The 23938-nt window shown below is 35.4% G+C and overlaps 1 long non-coding RNA gene across 1 annotated transcript; it reads left to right on the top strand.

The window, feature by feature from the left end:
* The first annotated feature begins 7217 nt into the window (after positions 1-7217).
* On the top strand, positions 7218-8980 carry LOC144819966 (uncharacterized). Its single transcript, XR_013607644.1, has 3 exons — positions 7218-7318; positions 8052-8151; positions 8881-8980. It is a non-coding gene; the product is annotated as an uncharacterized LOC144819966 (long non-coding RNA).
* Positions 8981-23938: the final 14958 nt, after the last annotated feature.

Here is a 23938-nt window from a genome sequence, read left to right as displayed (position 1 = left end):
TCCGTGTCCAGTGAGCTACATCTAGAGTGACATTTATTGGTTACCATCATGACTCACTATTTCTGGTGACATCGTTATCGCATTTCTTGCTTTCAATAATTGAACCAATAATTTTTTGGAAGCCACAACCATCTTCTTGCATTTGCCCCCGCCTCAAAACTTTAAACTTACAACAAAACATATGTGGTAGATAGGGGATTCGAACCGCAATCCTCTAAGAAGGGTTTGTGGCTCATTTCGCCTTTAAGACAATGCCGCCCAGCCCACTGTCGTTCGGTCACGTCTGCCACGTGACCGGAACAAACTCCGATACTAATAGATGATGCCCGGAGACTGCACTCCCTTAGGGGCTGATGGTATTCTTGAATGTAGGTATGTATGTTTGTATGTTTAGATTTATATAGCGCTTATAACCCAGGGGTCTCTAAGCGCTTTTGCCTTGGGAACCCGTCCTGGCTTTTTCCTGTGAGATAGCCCCTACAGGGTATCCCCAAGGTGAAAGCCAGGCATCCCGCCGACGGGGGCCGTTGTGGAGATTAAGCAAGCTTAATGCCCAGAGTTGCAGAGTGTGAACCCATGATTAGGTCAGGCACCGAAGCGAGAATTATCGAGTCCGTGGACATTTGAGCTCGAGACACTGCCGCGTCGGGAATTGAACCCTAGTCCCCGGTCTGACCTCTGCTTCAGGGTCTGCCTGCTCTAACCAGTGAGCCACACTTCTCCACCAGGTAGTACACGGGGAGTCGCGTGTGCACTAGTAAGTAACCGGACCGCTAAGCAATCGAGCGGTTTACTATTGTTTCTAGCAATTGAAGGTAATTGAGTGGGAGGTAACACCAAGTCTTCATTTCTCTGCTAGATTTGACACCGCGTGAAATATACCCGCGCCGTCACAACCCAGGATGAGAGCACTTCTCTTTTGACCTGTGAGTGCTTATGCCCTTTGTTCAAGCGCTATCAAATCTTTTATTACAAACCATGTTGCCGCTATTTAGTAATGCCGGTTGGCTATTACTGATGTCCAAATGTTTCTGCTAAACCTTTTTTCTCGAACTTCGCTTAGGCACCTGAATGATGTGGTTAGAATATTTCCACCTTATGATGCTTAAGCAAAAACGCTGGTTTAATTAACCTGTAGTTTGTGTAGAATAAACACCTATGGTTCCTCTTCCCTGCTGCAATCAATTATGAATTCATAAAGGAATGAGGGATCCCTCCCACTAAATCATTGACTAGGAGGGCACTCTATTACATCATATTGATAGTACCACAGAAAACAGAGGCTATGTGATAATGTCATGTCGCTTTAAAACATGGATATTGTTATCCAATAATGAACTGTATGTTGGTCTATGTTATTATGTGTTAGTATGTCTTTTTTCTCCACCCTTCTCTACAGGTAAATCTGGCTACTGTGAATTACAGTGAGCCGACACGGGCAATATCCGTGAGTAACATCACCATTAATTTTCTCTTTTTTCACATTAAGTGCCTCACGGGAGGGTGCACCTTAGAGCGTGCATACCACCGGAGTGCTATTTGTTATGGTCCTGACGGATGCTGAGCGAACCTCCATTTTTTCCAGCAGAAACATGTTGACCTATTATTTTATCTAAGGACACAGGTTTCCTAATTTAGAACCTAGTTTTGTCCGCTTACACACGTTTTTAATCCCAATACAGGTTGGCCCTCATTAAAAATTCTGTACGGGTTTCAATCTTGTATTTTTTAATTTTGCACTCACATTTGAAATTCACTTTTGAGTTATACCACTGTTACACTCATCACCAACCCGCTCCGCTGTAAATCAGGCATTGTAGCACGCTGGGGGGGCATTCGGCCACCCCAGCGGGGACCCAATAATGAAGCATGTCACCAACTAGTGGTGAGTGAGGGTCCTTTTTACAAAGAGGTAGACTTGTTCCATCTGATGTTTGTAAACACATTAAAAAACAAAAGGTTGTTGCTTACTGGTTGCCACTTTGGGGTTTGCCAGTTTCTGGTTCACCGTAACCTGGTGGGGGCCCAGTAGTGTCTAACACATATATAAAATAGTTTTTTGCACTTTTTTTGCATTTGTTTTCTGGTTTCTATTTGTCACTGAGTCACACCTTAGTTGTTTGTAGGTAAGAGGACAAATTAGCCCCCTAACTCAAATAATTTGAAGACATCTGGGTTGATCGCATAACCCGGTCAGGTGACAGGTGCCAACCTTGGGTTCACATCCCAAGGTGAAATTTCTACCAAAATAACTTAAGTAAAGAAGTCAATATCAATAGCACAACTGAAGAGTGGCACAACTCCTTTTAAGGAACCTTTGGATTACAGCACCCTATTGTTTACCATTTACTGAAGTATTACACAAAATAACAATTACCAAGACCTTAGGTAAAAACAAACCCATGCCCAAATACTATGTCTAAACATATCTGAGCAAACAAAGCACATGCACAACATGATTTCAAGTCCACTTCTTTGAATTATTTAAATGCCTAGAATAATTAGAATTTGGAGTCTGTATCCCAATTTAACATAAACCTAAAAAAACTAAATTCAAAAAACCCACCAACCAAACCAAACCTAAACACTACAATTATAACTGAAACTGACTTTATTAAAAAATATATTTAATTTATTAATACTTTAAATTTTATTTGCTTCAGTTAGGGACCCCTGTAAATTAATTTTAATTGAAAACTAAATGTCCCAGCATGCACAAAAACATAGACTAATCATTTTACTCACAAAATGCAATGATAGTTACCTTATTAAAAACTTATGCTCACACTTTACACAATACACATTGCATTTAAATTATAAATATTATATCCATAAACATGCATTATACTTTGCATTCAAACTGAAAAGTAAAACCCATTAACCAACCCTACAAATGCTAAGGGCACATAAAACTAATGTTACAAATTCACAAAGCTGTATAGCTGTTGAAAGTTCAAATAGGTCACTCCTCTTCCACAACAAATAGTTTTCATGCCATAGCAAAAAATTATGTAGAAATACACAAAATAATCCAAAATGTAAGATTCCATATTGCATACCTCTATTCTCATAAAAACAGTTTTAAAAAGTCTGGTAAGCCTTCAAGTACAAAGAAAATGTAAATATTAGTTTGACCTCCAAAACTTCCAGCAGAAATCCAAAAATGAACTTTTATCAGGGATGTTTTCCTTAACATTTACAGTTAAAAAGTTACACATTTCCACCCTAAACCTAAAATACAAAAAACTTAAAAGTATATTGAAATAAACTACATAAACATCCTACAACGGTGTTGCATACACCAATATTTAAATGTATTAGTAATGAGTTGTCACTCTATACAACCAAAAAAAAACACTAATACACTACTAAAAAGCATAATCAATACATTGCATGCTAACCAAAATGGAAACAGGCAGCCTCTGCCTTTAGTGTCAGCCTGACAAAGAAAGGCAAAAAAAGATTTAACAATAGAGCTGATGAGGAAAAAATGGCAGCAAAATATATATATATTTTTAAAACTACAATAAGAAATACTGAAAATGCTGTATTATTTTGCTTTTATATTAAAAATTAATTCAGAAATGTTATAAAATGTTTATAATATTTGAATGCACAGAAAAAATATAATAAGTCTTTGAAAGAAAATGTTAATTGTTTAAAAATATTGGTTTATTTAATTCTTGGATTAACTTTCATTTAATTGTATATTAAAATGTTGTGCCTACTATTATGTTTCTACATTCATAAAATATATTTTTTCAACAATATAAATCACTGTATACTTTGGAGAAAACATGTAGATGTTTATATATGTATATGTCATATTACTTAATTTAAGTACAATAGTAGCATACATTTTTAAATGCCATGTTTCAGTTTTTCTTTTATATAATGCCTAAAGTTACAGTGCATTTATAAATGTATTATTTTTAATCACTAGTAGTATTATTTTATTATGGACACATAAAAATTATTTTGAGATATTACATTTAAATGTTGTAAAACTAACAATATTGTTTCAGATTGAACAATGTCATTTGTTTACTTCTTATTTCACTGATGAAGCATGACATGATCTTTTTTTAATTGCAGTAATCTGGTTGTTAAATATTAGTAACAAAGCTATTGAAATAATATAAGGAAAGTGTAAAAGGTAGCGGGTGAGAATTACTGTTCTAATGCATGTTTCACAAACACTGGTGGGAATATATATATGGGGTGATAATTTACTATTCTAATTTCAGTCCCACAAACAGTAGAGAAAGTGCATTTATTTTGGGTTACAGATATACTATTTGATCTCATATGTATTTGATCTCATATGCCACAAACCGTACCTCTTTTTTAGGAGGTTGCTATTAAGCATCCAGCTGCCAAACAATGCAGTAAGTGCACAGATTCAGGCAGATGAGATCTATTATTCTAACACCAATAAATGCTACTCACTAACTTCTCGGCAGAGATCTCTAACAATGCCTGCCCTACTCTTATGGGGCCAGTTCACAAAATAATTTTTGAGAATAGGAAGTAGTACGACTGAAGTATTCTTTTACACACTCTTATATGCCTGTGCAAGACACCCTCCAAAAGCCCAGCTCCAAATTAGTAAAAGTGCAAAGAGGGCACATTTTATTTAAATGTTTGATGTTTTGTGGCCAATTCACAAAGGCATTGAAGAGTATGTCAAAGGGCATGACAGGAACACTACTTTACGTACTCCAGGAGGGCTTTGTGAGTAGGTCCTATGTTGCGGAGATCTCTGTCACGAGTAGAGAGCTGGCTCCATAAGCAGAAGTATACATTTTAGGTGTAAATTTGGGAGGGGCAAGGGGTAATGTTAGGAAAATGGGGAATATGACCTACTATATGGGTGGTTTTAAAGTAAACTCAAGGCAGGGTTAATGCAGGCACATGCAAATATTAAAACACAACCACCAAATCTACATCTATCTACGGATTGGTGTCACTACAACGCATGTTATTACAACGCATGTTTTTACATCGCATTTTTTACATCGCAAAGTCTATTACAACGCGATTTTTTACAACGCATACCACTACATCGCAATATAGTTTTATTAATGAAAAAGTACCAATACAACGCATTCTGTTACAACGCATACATTTACATCGATTTTTTATATATACATTTTTTTTTGTAACATAAAATCTGGCACGGGATGCAGGGAAAATAGGGGTTTTGGGTGGGGAAGTGTATTAAAATATAGTGAAAAACTACACGTACAAGTAACAATATTTTAATAAATAATTTAAACGTATACCGTTTTTTTTTTTGTAACATAAAATCTGGCACGGGATGCAGGGAAAATAGGGGTTTTGGGTGGGGAAGTGTATTAAAATCTATAAAAAATCTCCACATAAACTTTCTTTTTTTGTGTAAAAATTAATAAATTAATAAATTAGCTTAAAATATTATAATTTTAAATTAATTAAATAAATAAATTAAAAAATAAAATAAATAAAATAATAGCCAAAAATCATACGGAAACACTGTATAATCCTAAGAGTATTAAATTTAATACTCGAGTATTAAAATTAATACTTGAGTAACAATAAATATATTAAAATTTTTAAAATTTACATTAATTTTCAAAATAATTTCGTTAAATCATTTCATATTGTTACATTATCTGTAAACAATTATTTAAAAAAATAATTAATTAGATTTTTTAAAATTTATATATATATTTATTAATTAAATAAAATAAATAAATAATTTTTATTATTTAAGTAAAATAAAATAAAACGACGTGTTGGTAGTAAACTAATTCCATAAATAATTGACCTATATTTCTATTATTCAAACAACACAGATACAATGCAATGCATAGCGATATTCTAATTAAAACGAGATTAATAAGAAACGTACTCGATATATTTTACAAAGTAGTCATAGTAAGGAAAATTATTATATTTCAAGAAAATAACGACGTATTGAAAAAATATGGAATAAATGATTAGTAAATAATTGATTTTTAAACTTTTTAATCAAAAGTAACACATTAACGTGCAAAGTTGCGCCATTTTACACACAGGAAACTAAAATGAAGTCCATCTACGATTTCCATGACCTACAATATCATCAAGACTTTCAAGATGGATGCCAAAATGGAACGAAAATATGAAAAGTTTACTTCCACTTAACGTATTTTAAATTATATGTTTCCACATCAAATGATTTAAAAAAAATGTAGAAACGGAACGGTATAATTTACTCCAAAAATAATGATAATTACGAAAAGTTATAAATAGAAGAAACCCACCATTTTGAAGGCAGTTGATTATCAACTAACAGAGTGAGCAGACGTGAAAACCTGACCCTCTGACCTCTTGATTTAATTGTGAAGGAAAAGGAACATAGACGCATTTCTCTTTCACATTAAAGTAAGTCAAATGAAATAAGAATTAAATTTATGTAGTGCTAACATATCAGCACCAATATATTTAAAAAAAAATTTTTTAAATAAATTATTTAATATAATAATAAGCATTTAGAAAGAAAGTATTAAAACGTTTGATAGGAATGTTTATATGTGTTAAAGTTTTTATAATTATTAAACAGAATACTTTTAAGAAAATGAAACAAAGGTTGATGAAATTTTTTTTAACCAATAATTGCATTGTCAACAAGGTAACTGTAGAATACTTTAAAAAAGCTTATATTTCAACTTATTTAATTTAAATAAATAAATGAAAAAATACATTACCATAACCAAAATAAACAAGCAACATTACTAAACGTTCTCTCCCTCTCCCCCACATCCTTCGAAAATTAATCGTAAATGTAATATGTTAAAAATAGTAAGACAGACACATAATACAGCGTAATAATGGATGACAACTAAATGTCAGAATAATTAAAATTAAAATATAGATTATGTATTTATTTGCTTTGCATCTCATGCAAATCAACATTTAATTTTAGATACTTCAATGTATGTTGTGAAGCAGTATAGATTGTGAAAAAAACCAGAAACAACAATCGATTCAACCAAAGATTTAAAAATATAAGAAAATTAAAGGACTATCAGCAAGGTAAATACTTGACAGTTTTAATGTACCAGTAGAATATTGTTTTAAAAAAATGTAAATTAGTATAAGAAGTAGATTATTTTCTACAAAAAATTTCATAGTAATAAAACTCGCATGTATTATGAAGGAACATATGACACATTTTCAAATGTTTTCTTTACAGCAAAAGGAGAACAACCATAACTGAGAAAGCCACCGAAAATCAGCCAATATCGAAACCATTTGCAAAATAACACCACAAATTAACATTCAAATCTCAAAGGTAACTTTTAAATATAAACACATTTCTATTTGAGAATACAATGGAAATCATAAATATTTTTTAGCTGAATATGTGCAGGATAGTCGAAATAATGTAAATTTGTAATCGAACTCTAGGTAAGTGCATATTCTGAAAAAAATGCTGATTATTAATAGAAACTAAGAAAAGTACTGGATATTGTGAAATTATCTCTTATTATTTCCACTCTGAGAAAGTGCATGACTTTAGTGGTCCCCAAACCTTTTTTTGGGGGTGCTAGAGGGTGTCAAAGTGACACCCCCTGCACCCTTGTCAATATCTGTATTTACCGATTCTGTAAATACTGACCGGTAATGTCCCATTCATTCCTATGGGCTTCAAAGCCCATAGGAATGAATGGGGCATTACCGGTCGGTATTTACCGAATCGGTAAATACAGATATTTTCCAATTCAGCAAAAGGAACATCTGGATGTTCCTACATCTCGACCCCTTAGATTTACTGATTTTTAATTACCTAATCGGTATGATTCGGTAATTAAAAATCAGTAAATCTATTTTACCTACATCGGGCCCTAAGTATTCTAAGTCCAGGTAAATGCATGATGTAAGAAACTGCTGGTTAGTGTTAACATTTCACTAATTTTTAAACATTAATAACCATATTTTTATTCAAGACAACGTACAAAAGGGATAAATAATTAAAACATTATCCAAATATATAACACATTTTCTAATTCTTTTTACATTCAAAGGAGAACAACCAAAACCGAAAAAACAACCGAAGCTCAGCCAATATCAAAACAATTTGCAAGACTTGAAAGAAACCCACAAACCAACCTTCAAAACTCAAAGGTAACTTTTAAATATAAACACATTTCTATTTGAGAATACATTAGAAATCATAAATATTTTTTTAGCTGAATATGTGCAGGATAGTCGAAAAAATTTAAATTTCTAATCGAACTCTAGGTAAGTGCATATTCTATTTAAAATGCTGATTATTAATAGAAAGTAACAAAAGTACTTGATATTGTGAAATTATCTCTTTTTATTTCCACTCTGAGAAAGTGCATGACTTTAGTGGTCCCCAAACCTTTTTTGGGGGTGCTAGAAGGTGTCAAAGTGACACCCCCTGCACCCTTGTCAATATCTGTATTTACCGATTCGGTAAATACCGACCGGTAATGCCCCATTCATTCCTATGCGCTTCAAAGCCCATAGGAATGAATGGGGCATTACCGGTCGGTATTTACCGAATCGGTAAATACAGATATTTACCAATTCGGCAAAAGGAACATCTGGATGTTCCTACATCTCGACCCCTTAGATTTACCGATTTTTAATTACCTAATCGGTATGATTCGGTAATTAAAAATCAGTAAATCTATTTTACCTACATCGGGCCCTAAGTAATGTAAGTCCAGGTAAATGCATGATGTAAGAAAAGGCTGGTTAGCATTTTACTAATTTGTAAACAATAATAAACATATTTTTATTCAAGACAACGTACAAAAGGGATAAATAATTAAAACATTATCCAAATATATAACACATTTTCTAATTTTTTTTTTACATTCAAAGGAGAACAACCAAAACTGTAAAAGCGATCAAAGCTCAGCCAATATCAAAACTGTTTGCAAGACTTGAAAGAAACCCACAAACCAACCTTCGAAACTCAAAGGTAACTGTCAAATGAACACATTTCATTTTCTGCTTACATTGCATACGATATATAATTTTAAAGCAGAAAAAACGCAGGATAGTGAAAAAATTTCATTTACTATTTAAACTCCAGGTAATTGTTTGATACGGGAAAGTGCTGGATAGATTAGAAATACAAATTACTATTCTAACTCCAGGTAAGAGCATGATTAGATAAAGTGCTGGATAGTGTAGAAATGCCACTTACTATTCCAACACCAATAAAGTGCATGATTAAAGAAAGTACTGTATAGTGTTAAAGTGCCACTTACTATGCAATGTTCAAGTAAATACATGATTAGTGCAAGTGCTGGATAGTGTTGAAGTGCCACTTACTATTCTAACTCCAGGAAAGTGCATGTTTAGGAAAAGTGCTGGATAGTGTTGAAGTGCCACTTACTATTCTAACTCCAGGAAAGTGCATGATTAGGGAAAGTGCTGAATAGTGTTGAAGTGCCACTTACTATTCTAACTCCAGGAAAGTGGATGATTAGGGAAAGTGCTGGATAGTGTTGAAGTGCCACTTACTATTCTAACTCCAGGAAAGTGCATGATTAGGGAAAGTGCTGGATAGTGTTGAAGTGCCACTTACTATTCTAACTCCAGGAAAGTGCATGTTTAGGGAAAGTGCTGGATAGTGTTGAAGTGCCACTTACTATTCTAACTCCAGGAAAGTGCATGTTTAGGGAAAGTGCTGGATAGTGTTGAAGTGCCACTTACTATTCTAACTCCAGGAAAGTGCATGTTTAGGGAAAGTGCTGGATAGTGTTTAAGTGCCACTTACAATTCCAAGTCCAGATAAATGCATGAGCAAATAAAGTGCTGGTTAGTGTTAACATGTCACAAATTTCTAATCATCAATACATATAGATTATTTTTTTCAACGTTTAGAAAAGATATAGAAATAAAACATTATCAAACCATATAACATTTTTTTAAATTTTTTCATTACAGCCAAACAATATAAACCAAAACCGAAAAAGCAAGCAAAGCTCAGCCAACATCCAAACAATTTTAAAGACTTGAAAGAAACCGACAAAGCAACCTTCAAAACTCAAAGGTAACTGACAAATAAACACATTTCATTTTCTGCGTACATTGCATACAAAATATAATTTTAAAACCGAAAAAGTGCAGGATAGTGAAAAATGTCAATTACTATTCAAACTCCAGGTAAGTGCTTGATTAGGGAAAGTGCTGGATAGTGTTGAAGAGCCACTTACTATTCTAACACCAGGTAAGTGCTTGATTAGGGAAAGTGCTGGATAGTGTTGAAGTGCCACTTACTATTCTAACTCCAGGAAAGTGCATGTTTAGGGAAAGTGCTGGATAGTGTTGAAGTGCCACTTACTATTCTAACTCCAGGAAAGTGGATGATTAGGGAAAGTGCTGGATAGTGTTGAAGTGCCACTTACTATTCTAACTCCAGGAAAGTGGATGATTAGGGAAAGTGCTGGATAGTGTTGAAGTGCCACTTACTATTCTAACTCCAGGAAAGTGCATGATTAGGGAAAGTGCTGGATAGTGTTGAAGTGCCACTTACTATTCTAACTCCAGGAAAGTGCATGTTTAGGGAAAGTGCTGGATAGTGTTGAAGTGCCACTTACTATTCTAACTCCAGGAAAGTGCATGATTAGGGAAAGTGCTGGATAGTGTTGAAGTGCCACTTACTATTCTAACTCCAGGAAAGTGGATGATTAGGGAAAGTGCTGGATAGTTTTGAAGTGCCACTTACTATTCTAACTCCAGGAAAGTGCACGATTAGGGAAAGTGCTGGATAGTGTTGAAGTGCCACTTACTATTCTAACTCCAGGAAAGTGCATGATTAGGGAAAGTGCTGGATAGTGTTGAAGTGCCACTTACTATTCTAACTCCAGGAAAGTGCATGTTTAGGGAAAGTGCTGGATAGTGTTGAAGTGCCACTTACTATTCTAACTCCAGGAAAGTGCATGTTTAGGGAAAGTGCTGGATAGGGTTGAAGTGCCACTTACTATTCTAACTCCAGGAAAGTGCATGTTTAGGGAAAGTGCTGGATAGTGTTTAAGTGCCACTTACTATTCTAACACCAGGTAAGTGCTTGATTAGGGAAAGTGCTGGATAGTGTTGAAATGCAACTTACTATTCTAACTCCAGGAAAGTGCTTAATTAGGGAAAGTGCTGGATAGTGTTGAAATGCAACTTACTATTCTAACTCCAGGAAAGTGCATGAATAAGGAAAGTGCTGGATAGTGTTGAAGTGCCACTTACTATTCTAACTCCAGATAAGTACATAATTAGAGAAAATGCTGGATAGTGTTGAAGTGCAACTTACTATTGTAACTCCTGGAAAGTGCATTAGTAGGGAAAGTGTTGGATAGTGTTGAAGTGCCACTTACTATTCTAACACCAGGTAAGTGCTTGATTAGGGAAAGTGCTGGATAGGATTGAAGTGCCACTTACTATTCTAACTCCAGGAAAGTGCATGTTTAGGGAAAGTGCTGGATAGTGTTTAAGTGCCACTTACAATTCCAAGTCCAGATAAATGCTTGAGCAAATAAAGTGCTGGTTAGTGTTAACATGTCACAAATTTCTAATCATCAATACATATAGATTATTTTTTCCAACGTTTAGAAAAGATATAGAAATAAAACATTATCAAACCATATAACATTTTTTTAAATTTTTTCATTACAGCCAAACAAGATAAACCAAAACCGAAAAAGCAAGCAAAGCTCAGCCAAAATCCAAACAATTTGCAAGACTTGAAAGAAACCGACAAAGCAACCTTCAAAACTCAAAGGTAACTGACAAATAAACACATTTCATTTTCTGCGTACATTGCATACAAAATATAATTTTAAAACCGAAAAAGTGCAGGATAGTGAAAAATGTCAATTAATATTCAAACTCCAGGTAAGTGCTTGATTAGGGAAAGTGCTGGATAGTGTTGAAGTGCCACTTACTATTCTAACTCCAGGAAAGTGCATGATTAGGGAAAGTGCTGGATAGTGTTGAAGTGCCACTTACTATTCTAACTCCAGGTAAGTGCTTGATTAGGGAAAGTGCTGGATAGTATTGAAGTGCCACTTACTATTCTAACTCCAGTTAAGTGCATGTTTAGGGAAAGTGCTGGATAGTGTTGAAGTGCAACTTACTATTCTAACTCCAGGAAAGTGCATGATTAGTGAAAGTGCTGGATAGTATTGAAGTGCCACTTACTATTCTAACTCCAGGTAAGTGCATGTTTAGGGAAAGTGCTGGATAGTGTTTAAATGCAACTTACTATTCTAACTCCAGGAAAGTGCATGATTAGGGAAAGTGGTGGATAGTGTTGAAGTGCCACTTACTATTCTAACTCCAGGAAAGTGGATGATTAGGGAAAGTGCTGGATAGTGTTGAAGTGCCACTTACTATTCTAACACCAGGTAAGTGCTTGATTAGGGAAAGTGCTGGATAGTGTTGAAGTGCCACTTACAATTCCAAGTCCAGATAAATGCATGAGCAAATAAAGTGCTGGTTAGTGTTAACATGTCACAAATTTCTAATCATCAATACATATAGATTATTTTTTTCAACGTTTAGAAAAAATATAGAAATAAAACATTATCAAACCATATAACATTTTTTAAAATTTTTTCATTACAGCCAAACAAGATAAACCAAAACCGAAAAAGCAAGCAAAGCTCAGCCAACATCAAAACAATTTGCAAGACTTGAAAGAAACCCACAAGTAACCTTCAAAACTCAAAGGTAACTGTCAAATAAACACATTTCATTTTCTGCGTACATTGCATACAAAATATAATTTTAAAACCGAAAAAGTGCAGGATAGTAAAAAATGTCAATTACTATTCAAACTCCAGGTAAGTGCTTCATTAGGAAACGTACTGGATAGTTTTGAAGTGCCACTTACTATTCTAACTCCAGATAAGTGCATGATTAGGGAAAGTGCTGGATAGTGTTGAAGTGCAACTTACTATTCTAACTCCAGTAAAATGCATGATTAGGGAAAGTGCTGGATAGTGTTGAAGTGCCACTTACTATTCTAACTCCAGGAAAGTGCATGTTTAGGGAAAGTGCTGGATAGTGTTGAAGTGCCACTTACTATTCTAACACCAGGTAAGTGCTTGATTAGGGAAAGTGCTGGATAGTATTGAAGTGCCACTTACTATTCTAACTCCAGGAAAGTGCATGTTTAAGGAAAGTGCTGGATAGTGTTGAAGTGCCACTTACTATTCTAACTCCAGGAAAGTGCATGTTTAGGGAAATTGCTGGATAGTGTTGAAGTGCCACTTACTATTCTAACACCAGGTAAGTGCTTTATTAGGGAAAGTGCTGGATAGTATTGAAGTGCCACTTACTATTCTAACTCCAGGAAAGTGCATGTTTAAGGAAAGTGCTGGATAGTGTTGAAGTGCCACTTACTATTCTAACACCAGGTAAGTGCTTGATTAGGGAAAGTGCTGGATAGTGTTGAAGTGCCACTTATTATTCTAACTCCAGGAAAGTGCATGATTAGGGAAAGTGCTAGATAGTGTTGAAGTGCCACTTACTATTCTAACTCCAGGAAAGTGCATGTTTAGGGAAAGTGTTGGATAGTGTTAAAGTGCAACTTACTATTCTAACTCCAGGAAAGTGCATGATTAGGGAAAGTGCTGGATATTGTTGAAGTGCCACTTACTATTCTAACTCCAGGAAAGTGCATGTTTAGGGAAAGTGCTGGATAGTGTTAAAGTGCAACTTACTATTCTAACTCCAGGAAAGTGCATGATTAGGGAAAGTGGTGGATAGTGTTGAAGTGCCACTTACTATTCTAACTCCAGGAAAGTGGATGATTAGGGAAAGTGCTGGATAGTGTTGAAGTGCCATTTACTATTCTAACACCAGGTAAGTGCTTGATTAGGGAAAGTGCTGGATAGTGTTGAAGTGCCACTTACAATTCCAAGTCCAGATACATGCATGAGCAAATAAAGTGCTGGTTAGTGTTAACATGTCACAAATTTCTAATCATCAATACATATAGATTATTTTTTTCAACATTTAGAAAAGATATAGAAATAAAACATTATCAAACCATATAACACTTTTTTAAATTTTTTCATTACAGCCAAACAAGATAAACCAAAACCGAAAAAGCAAGCAAAGCTCAGCCAACATCAAAACAATTTGCAAGACTTGAAAGAAACCGACAAAGCAACCTTCAAAACTCAAAGGTAACTGTCAAATAAACACATTTCATTTTCTGCGTACATTGCATACAAAATATAATTGTAAAACCGAAAAAGTGCAGGATAGTGAAAAATGTCAATTACTATTCAAACTCCAGGTAAGTACTTCATTAGGGAACGTACTGGATAGTTTTGAAGTGCCACTTAATATTCTAACTCCAGATAAGTGCATGATTAGAAAAAGTGCTGGATAGTGTTGAAGTGCCACTTACTATTCTAACTCCAGGAAAGTGCATGTTTAGGGAAAGTGCTGGATAGTGTTGAAGTGCCACTTACTATTCTAACTCCAGGAAAGTGCATGTTTAGGGAAAGTGCTGGATAGTGTTGAAGTGCCACTTATTATTCTAACTCCAGGAAAGTGCATGTTTAGGGAAAGTGCTGGATAGTGTTGAAGTGCCACTTACTATTCTAACTCCAGGAAAGTGCATGTTTAGGGAAAGTGCTGGATAGTGTTTAAGTGCCACTTACTATTCTAACACCAGGTAAGTGCTTGATTAGGGAAAGTGCTGGATAGTATTGAAGTGCCACTTACTATTCTAACTCCAGGAAAGTGCATGTTTAGGGAAAGTGCTGGATAGTGTTGAAGTGCCACTTACTATTCTAACTCCAGGAAAGTGCATTATTAGTGAAAGTGCTGGATAGTGTTGAAGTGCCACTTACTATTCTAACTCCAGGAAAGTGCATGTTTAGGGAAAGTGCTGGATAGTGTTGAAGTGCAACTTACTATTCTAACTCCAGGAAAGTGCATGATTTGGGAAAGTGCTGGATAGTGTTGAAGTGCAACTTACTATTCTAGCTCCTGGAAAGTGCATGAGTAGGAAAAGTGTTGGATAGTGTTGAAGTGCCACTTACAATTCCAAGTCCAGATAAGTCCATTATTACAGAAATTAATGGATAGTGTTCAAGTTCAACTTGCAATTCCAAGTCCAGGTAAATGCATGATTAAGGAAAGTGCTGAAAAATGTTTAAGTGCAATGTATTTTTTCAAACAGAACCAACATAATATTTTATATTTCATGTTTCCTTTTTTCCACAGAAAATGGCAAGCAATACCACAGCAATTCATACAAAATCAAGAAAAGGAAACAGACTTCTAAAACACTGTGGGTATATATATTGTAATGAGAGGATAAGTGAACCAAGGAGACATTGGAGGTGTGTTCAATATTATTCTTCTCGTTGCAGAGGCAGAGCAGTTACTGTTGGTGACAACATAATCAAAACCACTGAACATAACCACTCTGCCTCTGCAATGGAAATAGAAATACGCGATACAATCAACCAAATGAAAGATATTGCATCCACCTCCAATGCAACTCCTGGTCAAATTTTAAGAGAGGTTGCACAACATGTCCCTGGACATGTTGCTTGTAATATGCCAACAATCCCTAATTTGCGTAGAATTATTCAACGTAAAAAGCAGGCAAGTAACACACAAACAGTTACTCCACAAACTTTTGCTGACATTGTAATTCCACACGAATTAACTCTTTCTTTCTCTAATGAACCTTTCCTTCTCTATGATAACCAAAACCCTCTCAAACGCATATTAATATTTAGCACTCCCCGTAACCTTTATAAATTAGAGAATACTGAAATTTGGATGATGGATGGTACGTTTAAATGTACGCCCCATCCTTTCACCCAAATTTACAGCATTCATGCACAAATAAACAATAATGTAGTTCCCTTAGTATATAGTTTACTACCAGACAAGCAATCTGCAACCTATAATGAATTTTTATCAGTAATTAAAGAGAACACATCAGGAAAAAGTCCTAGGAAAATCATTTTAGATTTTGAATTGACTATGATGAATGTCATCAACAAATTGTACGTGGATACCCAAATTCAGGGATGTTTTTTTCATTTTTCCCAGGCATATTGGCGTAAACTTCAAAAAACATCCCTGGTTGCAGATTACTGCTCTGATAGCAAATTACAATTTGAATTAAAAAAATTAACTGCCCTTTGTTTTGTACCACCTGATAGTGTAGATGAATACTACACTGCAATTTCAGAATCTGAATATTTTATAGAAAATGAAGAAAAATTGGCTCCAATTTTAAATTATTTCGAGGACACATGGATTGGGCGTCTAAGCAGATCAGGTCGCAGGAGGAAGCCACGTTACCATGTGCAGTGGTGGAACTGCTACTCAACCTGCTTGGAAGGTGGTGCTAAAACAAATAATGCCATAGAGGGATGGCACAACTCCTTCAGTCATACAATTGGCAAACATCATCCTAATTTTTACTCTTTTTTGAAAACTTTGAAGAAGGAGCAAAGTTTTCAAGAGATGAGAATTGCACAAGCATTTTCAGGTAGCCTAAATCCACGACCTTCAAGACAAACAAAGGAAATGTCCAGGAGACTATTGGGTGTACTACAACAATTTTCGTTGTGTGTGGCATCAGACTACCTTGAAAATGTTGCTAACATATTACATTTCTAAAATTTAAACCAAAACTTACTTTCCTGCTTTGCCCTAAATTTATTTTTTATATATTGAATTCAATTGGCTTTTTTGTTAAAAATTTTAAATTTTATAATCGTCGGTTTCCCTTACCTTTTGAAATCTTATCCTTTTCAGGTATACATTTTTGAAAAATGGAAAAATCCATCACCTTTCTTTTTACAAATAAAAACCTATAAAAGGCATGTAGAAATTATTTTTCTACTATTAAAAATTAATTATGATTTCTGATATGGAATATTTTTCCTAGAAATAAACATTTTGAACGTTTTTTTTTTAAAGTTATTTTGAAATACTTTTTTCCCCACTTACTATTTCAAAAATGATACTGGCTTGTAAAAATTAGTTTATATGACAAATTTCTGTTGTATTTCAAACAGAAAACAAACAAAAAAGCACCTTTACTGAAATATTCCCCATTCTTCTATTTGTCTAACAATTCTTCATTTAAAAATGTGACGTACGTAACTTAAAATAATTTTTTTATGGTTAAGTAACTTCACAACCTAACTAAATATAATCTCACTTACTAAATATATTTATAAATTCTTCCTTCTAGATTTTTTCATGATTTTGCCAAGAACACATCCTAACTGCAATTTTTCTCGCTGACTAAATCTTTTCATTTTTCAAATATTTCAATTTTTAAAATACACATGCAAAACATATATTTTGTAAACCTGCTTTTTGAAATATGAAAAGAAAACAACCAATTAATCCCATTTTTCGTAATCATATCTTGCATCTATGAAACCACTCGTAAAAAAGCATTACCAATGCCATGAAATTCCTTCTTTTTGAAATATTTATCCAAAACAACCAATCAAGACCCTTATTTCAAAATATCAGCAAAGAATACCGCACAAATGTTGCTTCGATTTGAACAATCGTAAATGCAAAAACCAGTTTTTTTTTCAACAATCCAAGCCCAAAAGTATCATTTTTCAAATAAACGTTGATAACCTTTCTATGTTGAACAAACTTACAAAAGCAATACATTCCCATCTCAACACAAAACATGTAACGTTCAAAATGATTATTTTTTGTGTATAATAACTTTATTGAAAAATATTTACCCTTGACTTGTTCTGATACATTACCCGACGAAGGCATATACAAATGAAATGTTCGGCGACATGTTCAATTTCAATCAAAAACAAATATTAGTTTAAAGCGCAACCTCTCATTATCCTCTCATTACAATATATATACTTTTTTAATATGTTTTACTGTTAATTAAGTTGTAAAAGTTTCCTACCTTGAGCACAGATCAGCTTCCAGCTGCTTCCAGCAATCGATGAAATCCAAGATGGCGTCTAACGTCGACGTTAACGTAACGACGTGATCAAAAAGCCGCAAAATGAATAAAGGACTATTTTAAGCTAATGTAATATTTTTTTGTTATAATACATTATAATAATCATTTCAAAAGTTAAAAAATTTAGAAAATGTTGTAAATTTGAAATAAATATTATATATTTTTTTTACATTTTATTTTCGTTAAATAATAAAATATTTTTGAAAACACAAAGACTTTTTCAATTATTTTTCTTAATTTTTAACGTTTTAAAATATTGTTTATATACCAAAAATAAAGTTTTTAATCACTTACCATTATGCTACCCTTGTATCCTTCTTCTCCATCCTGCTTCTGTTCTTTTTCATCCATACTAAACCGTTCCGCGGATTCCAATGGAGTATTCATAGAAATAAATAAAGGACTAAAACCTTCATTGAAACCAATGCAAAAGCGTGAGAAAGTTTCTAAAATTACATCTATTAATATTCCAATTTATTTGTAAATTATTTAAATATTATTTTAAACATAACTTAATATTAAAATATTTATTAATAATAATTTTTACCTTCTAAATCATCTAATTATTATTATAGTATTATTTTTTTAAATCATAATCTCTATTCTTTCTCAAAAAATACTGGAGTATTAATATTAATTTTTTTTAAACATTATTTTATATAAATACATTTGACAAATTGTGAAAAAAAATACCAGAGTATTAATACTTCTTTTTATAAACATTATTTACCAAAGTATTAAAACTTTATTTTATAAACATTATTTAATTTAAATAAATAATGAAAAATTCCTACAAAAAATACCTGAGTATTAATATTTATTTTTAAAAACATTATTTAACAATGTATTAATACTTATTTTTATAAATATTATTTATTTAAAATAAATAATAAAAAATTGCTACAAATAATACATGATTATTAATACTTATTATATTAAAAACAATTATACAAAATTGCTACAAAAAATACCCGAGTATTAATACTTATTATATTTAAATAAATTATACAAAATTCCCTGAGTATTACATATTACATAATTAAATAATAAAATTATTCATACTTATTTTTTCAAACATTATTTAATTTAAATAAGTAATAAAATATTGCTACAATAAATACCTGAGTATTAATAATTATTATATACTTATTAATATTTATTATAGAGTATTAATACTTATTTTTATAAACATTATTTACCAAAGTATTAAAACTTTATGTTATAAACATTTTTTAATTTAAATAAATAATAAAAAATTCCTACAAAAATTGCTACAAAAAATGCCTGAGTATTAATAATTATTATATACTTATTAATATTTATTATATAGTATTAATACTTATTTTTATAAACATTATTTACCAAAGTATTAAAACTTTATTTTATAAACATTATTTAATTTAAATAAATAATAAAAAATTCCTACAAAAAATACCTGAGTATTAATATTTATTTTTATAAACATTATTTACCAATGTATTAATACTTATTTTTATAAATATTATTTATTTAAAATAAATAATAAAAAATTGCTACAAATAATACATGATTATTAATACTTATTATATTTAAATAAATTATACAAAATTGTTACAAAAAATACCTGAGTATTAATACTTATTATATTTAAATAAATTATACAAAATTCCCTGAGTATTACATATTACATAATTAAATAATAAAATTATTAATACTTATTTTTTCAAACATTATTTAATTTAAATAAATAATAAAATATTGCTACAAAAAATACCTGAATATTAATAATTATTATATATTTATTAATATTCATTATATTTAAATGCCTGAGTATTACATAATTAAATAATAAAAATAATATTATTTAAAATCAAAATTATTATTATTAAATAACCCACAAAATAATATTTAACAATTAACCATATAAATTACGATGTAAAAGCATGCGTTGTAATAGCACTTGCGTTGTAATACCATGCGTTGTAAAAACATGCGTTGTAAAAGAACCTGCGTTGTATTACCTGCGTTGTATTACCTGCGTTGTAATAGCACTGCGTTGTTATACTTGCGTTGTAATGGATGTTCCCCCTATCTACACCTCCTACAATAGTACTACTGACAAAACAGACTCAAATCTTCTCAAGCCAAGCCTTGGAATTCATCAAGCACCACCAATGGCTAATCACTGGTACTGAAAGACACTCGCCTAGAAAAAAGTCAGCAGGGAAGAACGCTCACAGCACAAATAGAAGAATAAGAAAATAAAAGTATTAAAAGGGAAACTATTTTTCTCATATATATATGATATATATGATATATATATATATATAGATTACCTATTGGCGGTCGCCAGTAGGTAGTTATAGTTAGGACCTATTTTCCATTGGAAATTCGCAACATTCTATTCCCAATAACATTAGCGCCGGTTGATGAATCTTTGGGAAATTTTCAAAACTCGTGGGGCTCTCTGGTCCGCTTTTATCTTGAACGTTTCGGGTTGATTCGTCAAGCACGGGCCGAGAAAAAAGGGGTGTCCCAAACTTGTTTTCCCCATGCAATTTCCCGTAGGAAACGTAGACACGGCTACAGCCCAAACTGCTGAAAGGAATTACACCAAATTTGGCAAAAAGGTAGCTCTTGGTTCAGAAAGATCCCTTTTTGTTAAATGGTGTAAATCCGTTCAGTAGTTGCTGAGAAAATCAAAAGTGAAAAAGTTTCGATAGTTATAGCCGCGCAGGATCCGCGCACCGTCCCGATCATGAGCTGTATGCTAATTGGCTGTCAACACTCCAAACCAGGAAGTGTTGGCAGCCATCTTGTGCCTCAGTAGAACCGAGGCACAAGAAGTCAGTCAAAGAAAAGCGAAAAACGCGAAAATGGGGAAGGGTAGAAACACCCTGACCCCCTAGGCCTGCTTAGGGGGTCCCACAAGCACCCCCAGGGCCAAAAATTATTATTATTATTTTTAAATGGGAAAATCCATGGAGGATCTGCGTATCTGGGCAAAGCGCTTGATTACTATTTGACCCCCGGGTGGGCCAAGTCCCGGGGGTAATATTTTGATTGTAATGGGGGTCCAGATGGCCCTCCCAGCCCCGGGGACCGCCACCCCTGGGGCGTTTCAAAATTATGTGCAGGGGGCTCACAGCCCCCCAGCTCCGGGGACCGCCACCCCCGGGGCTTAAAAAATACATGGATGGGGGGCTCAAGGCCCCCCAAGCCCCGGGGACCACCACCCCGGGGCTTTAAGAAAATATTTGCGGGGGCTCACTGCCACCCCGGAGCCCCAGGGACCGCCACTCACTGCGCTTTAATTTTTAACGTATGGGGGCATCCAAGCCCCCCCAAGCCTCGGGGACCACCATCCCCGAGGCTTTAATTAAATTATTGCATAGCAGGGCACACAGCCCCCCGCTGCCCCAGCAACCGCCACCCGGGGCTTTTTTTAAATATATAATCCTGTGTGGGGGTGGCTTGAGCCCCCCCCCCACATGCCCCGGGGACTGCCACCTCCCCGGGGCACTAAAACTTTACATTTGGGGGTCCATTAAGGACCCCCCCCCATAGCACACTGCTTTGGTTTTTGGAAGAGAGTGCAGGAAACCTGCTCTCTCTTCCAAAAACCAAAGACGATTGCTTTCCCACACGGGGAGCTGTATCTTAGCAGCTCCTCCCCATGTGGAAAAGCAATGCAGTCTCCCGAAGGACGCGGGGAGCCGGCGGGACCGTGGGGGGGATTGGGGACATAAGCGGCCTGGGAGGGGGGCCACTCGGCCCCCCTCCACCATTATAAAAAACATTTTTAATTTAAAAAAAAAAGGAAAGCCCAGCCCCGGGGGATGGGGTCCCCGGGGCCATAAATGGCCCGAGGAGAGGGGCCACGCAGCCTCCCTCCAATAAATGTAAGTTTAAAAAAATGGCCATGCCGCAGGGATGGGGTCCCTGGGGCCGAGTATGGCCTCGGGAGGGGGGCCACGCGGCCCCCTTCCAAAGTTTTAATAAAACAAAAAAATTGGGGGCAGGCCCTGGGGGATGGCGTCCCAAGGGCCAATAAATTAGAAAAAGAAAGGGGGCACACAGCCCCCCTTCTTAAAAAATAAATAAAATAAAAGACCGGCATCGTGCCAGAGGCCACGCCCCCTCCTTGCAGGACTCTGCGAATGCGTCCCCTGGCTTTTGCAGATGGGGAACAAATCCCCCTTGAATACTGGTGGTCCCTGGGGGCCAACTAGCCCACCAAGAACCTCCAGTATGCGCCAGGGGGCTGCGTTGCAGAGAGGTGTTCTGAGGCCACATCCCTTTTTACACCTCTCTGCAACGCAGCTCTGTGGCGATTAATGGAGGTAGCTGGTGGGCTAGTTTCACCCCAGGGAACCTCAGGATTCAAGGGGAGTTAATCCCCCAACTTAAAACGCGCCACAGGGTGCGTCTGCACAGTGGTAAAGGGAGGGGGCGGGGCCTGAGGTGACATGTGTGCAAACACACCCTGTGGCGCATTTTAAGTTGGGGAATTAATTCCTCTTCAATCCTGAGGGTCCCTGGAGGCCAACTAGCCCACCAGATACCTCCAGTAAGCGCCACAGAGCTGTGTTGCAGACTGTTGTAAAAAGGGGCGTGGCCTCTAAACACCTCTCTGCAACACAGCTCTCTGGCCACAGGACGAATTTGCAGACATGTCACCTCAGGCCACGCCCCCTTCTTTCACCATTGTGCAAACATACCCCGTGGCGAGTTGTAAGTTGGGGAATTAATTCTCTTTCAATACTGAGGGTCCCTGAGGGCCAACTAGCCCTACAGGTATCTCCAGTATGCGCCAGGGAGCTGCATTACAGACAGGTGTTCAGAGGACGTGCCCCTTTTTACCCCTCTCTGCAATGTAGCTCTGTGGCGCTTACCGGAGGTACCTAGTGGGCTAGTTGGACCCTAGGGACCCTCAGGATTCAAGGGGACTTAATCTCCCAACTTAAAACGGTCACAGAGCGCGTTTACACAGTGGTGAAAAGAGGGGGCAGGGCCTGAGGTGACATGTGCAAACACGCCCTGTGGCGCATTTTAAGTTGGGGAAATAATTCCCCTTTAATCCTGAGAGCCCCTTGGGGCCAACTAGCCGACCAGGTGCTTCCAGTAAGCGCCACTGCGTTGCCTTGCAGAGAGGTGGTCCAGGACGTGCCCCTTTTTACACCTCTCTGCAACGCAGCTCTGTGGCGCTTACTGGAGGTACCTAGTGGGCTAGTTGGACCCAAGGGACCCTCAGGATTCAAGGGGACTTTATCTCCCAACTTAAAATGCCCACAGGTTGTGTTTGCACACATGTCATCTCAGACCCCCCCTCCCTTCACCAGTGTGCAAACGCACCCGTGGCGCATTTTAAGAGGTAGTTTTAATCCCCCTGCCCCATTATATACTAGGAGGTCATGCTAATCACAGGGGGACCCCTACGCATAGTGTTCCCTAGTATATGGAGGTGTTTTCACTGTATTCTAATTGCCTTTTAACATAGCACTGGCTCTAGGACTGGTTAGTCAGACTCAGTTACCACCAGTACCCGTCTGAAAAAGTTGAGGGTACAGGATGATTTTTCAACAAGGCTTCTTTCTGCTCCTCTGTTTGTTCTTCCTGCACGTTTTCCTTTTTCCTGAACTTTTCTTTGTCTTTGAGGACTTCTGTTGCTTCTTTCTGCATTTCTTTTTTCTTTCTGTACGTTTTTTCTTTTTTCTTCGAATGTTCTACATCTGTAGGCATAGTTAGAAACTAGCATTTAAAAAACCTTTGAAATTCACTTAAAAAACCATAGTTTTCAGTCCTGTTATAGTTAGGAATAAGCAATTAAGAAACCTTAGAAATTCACTGAAAAAACATAGGTTTCAGGGGCATTATAGTTAGCTGGACATTTCACTCGTACAAAACCATTGAAATTCCACCGTTATAGTTAGTACAGCTAACTATAACTCGCGCCCC

Source organism: Lissotriton helveticus, chromosome 2_1 (genome assembly GCF_964261635.1).
Source record: "Lissotriton helveticus chromosome 2_1, aLisHel1.1, whole genome shotgun sequence".
Classification (NCBI taxonomy): Eukaryota; Metazoa; Chordata; class Amphibia; order Caudata; family Salamandridae; genus Lissotriton; species Lissotriton helveticus.
Note: the sequence above shows the minus strand (reverse complement) of the source record. Positions and strands in the feature narration are given on the sequence as shown.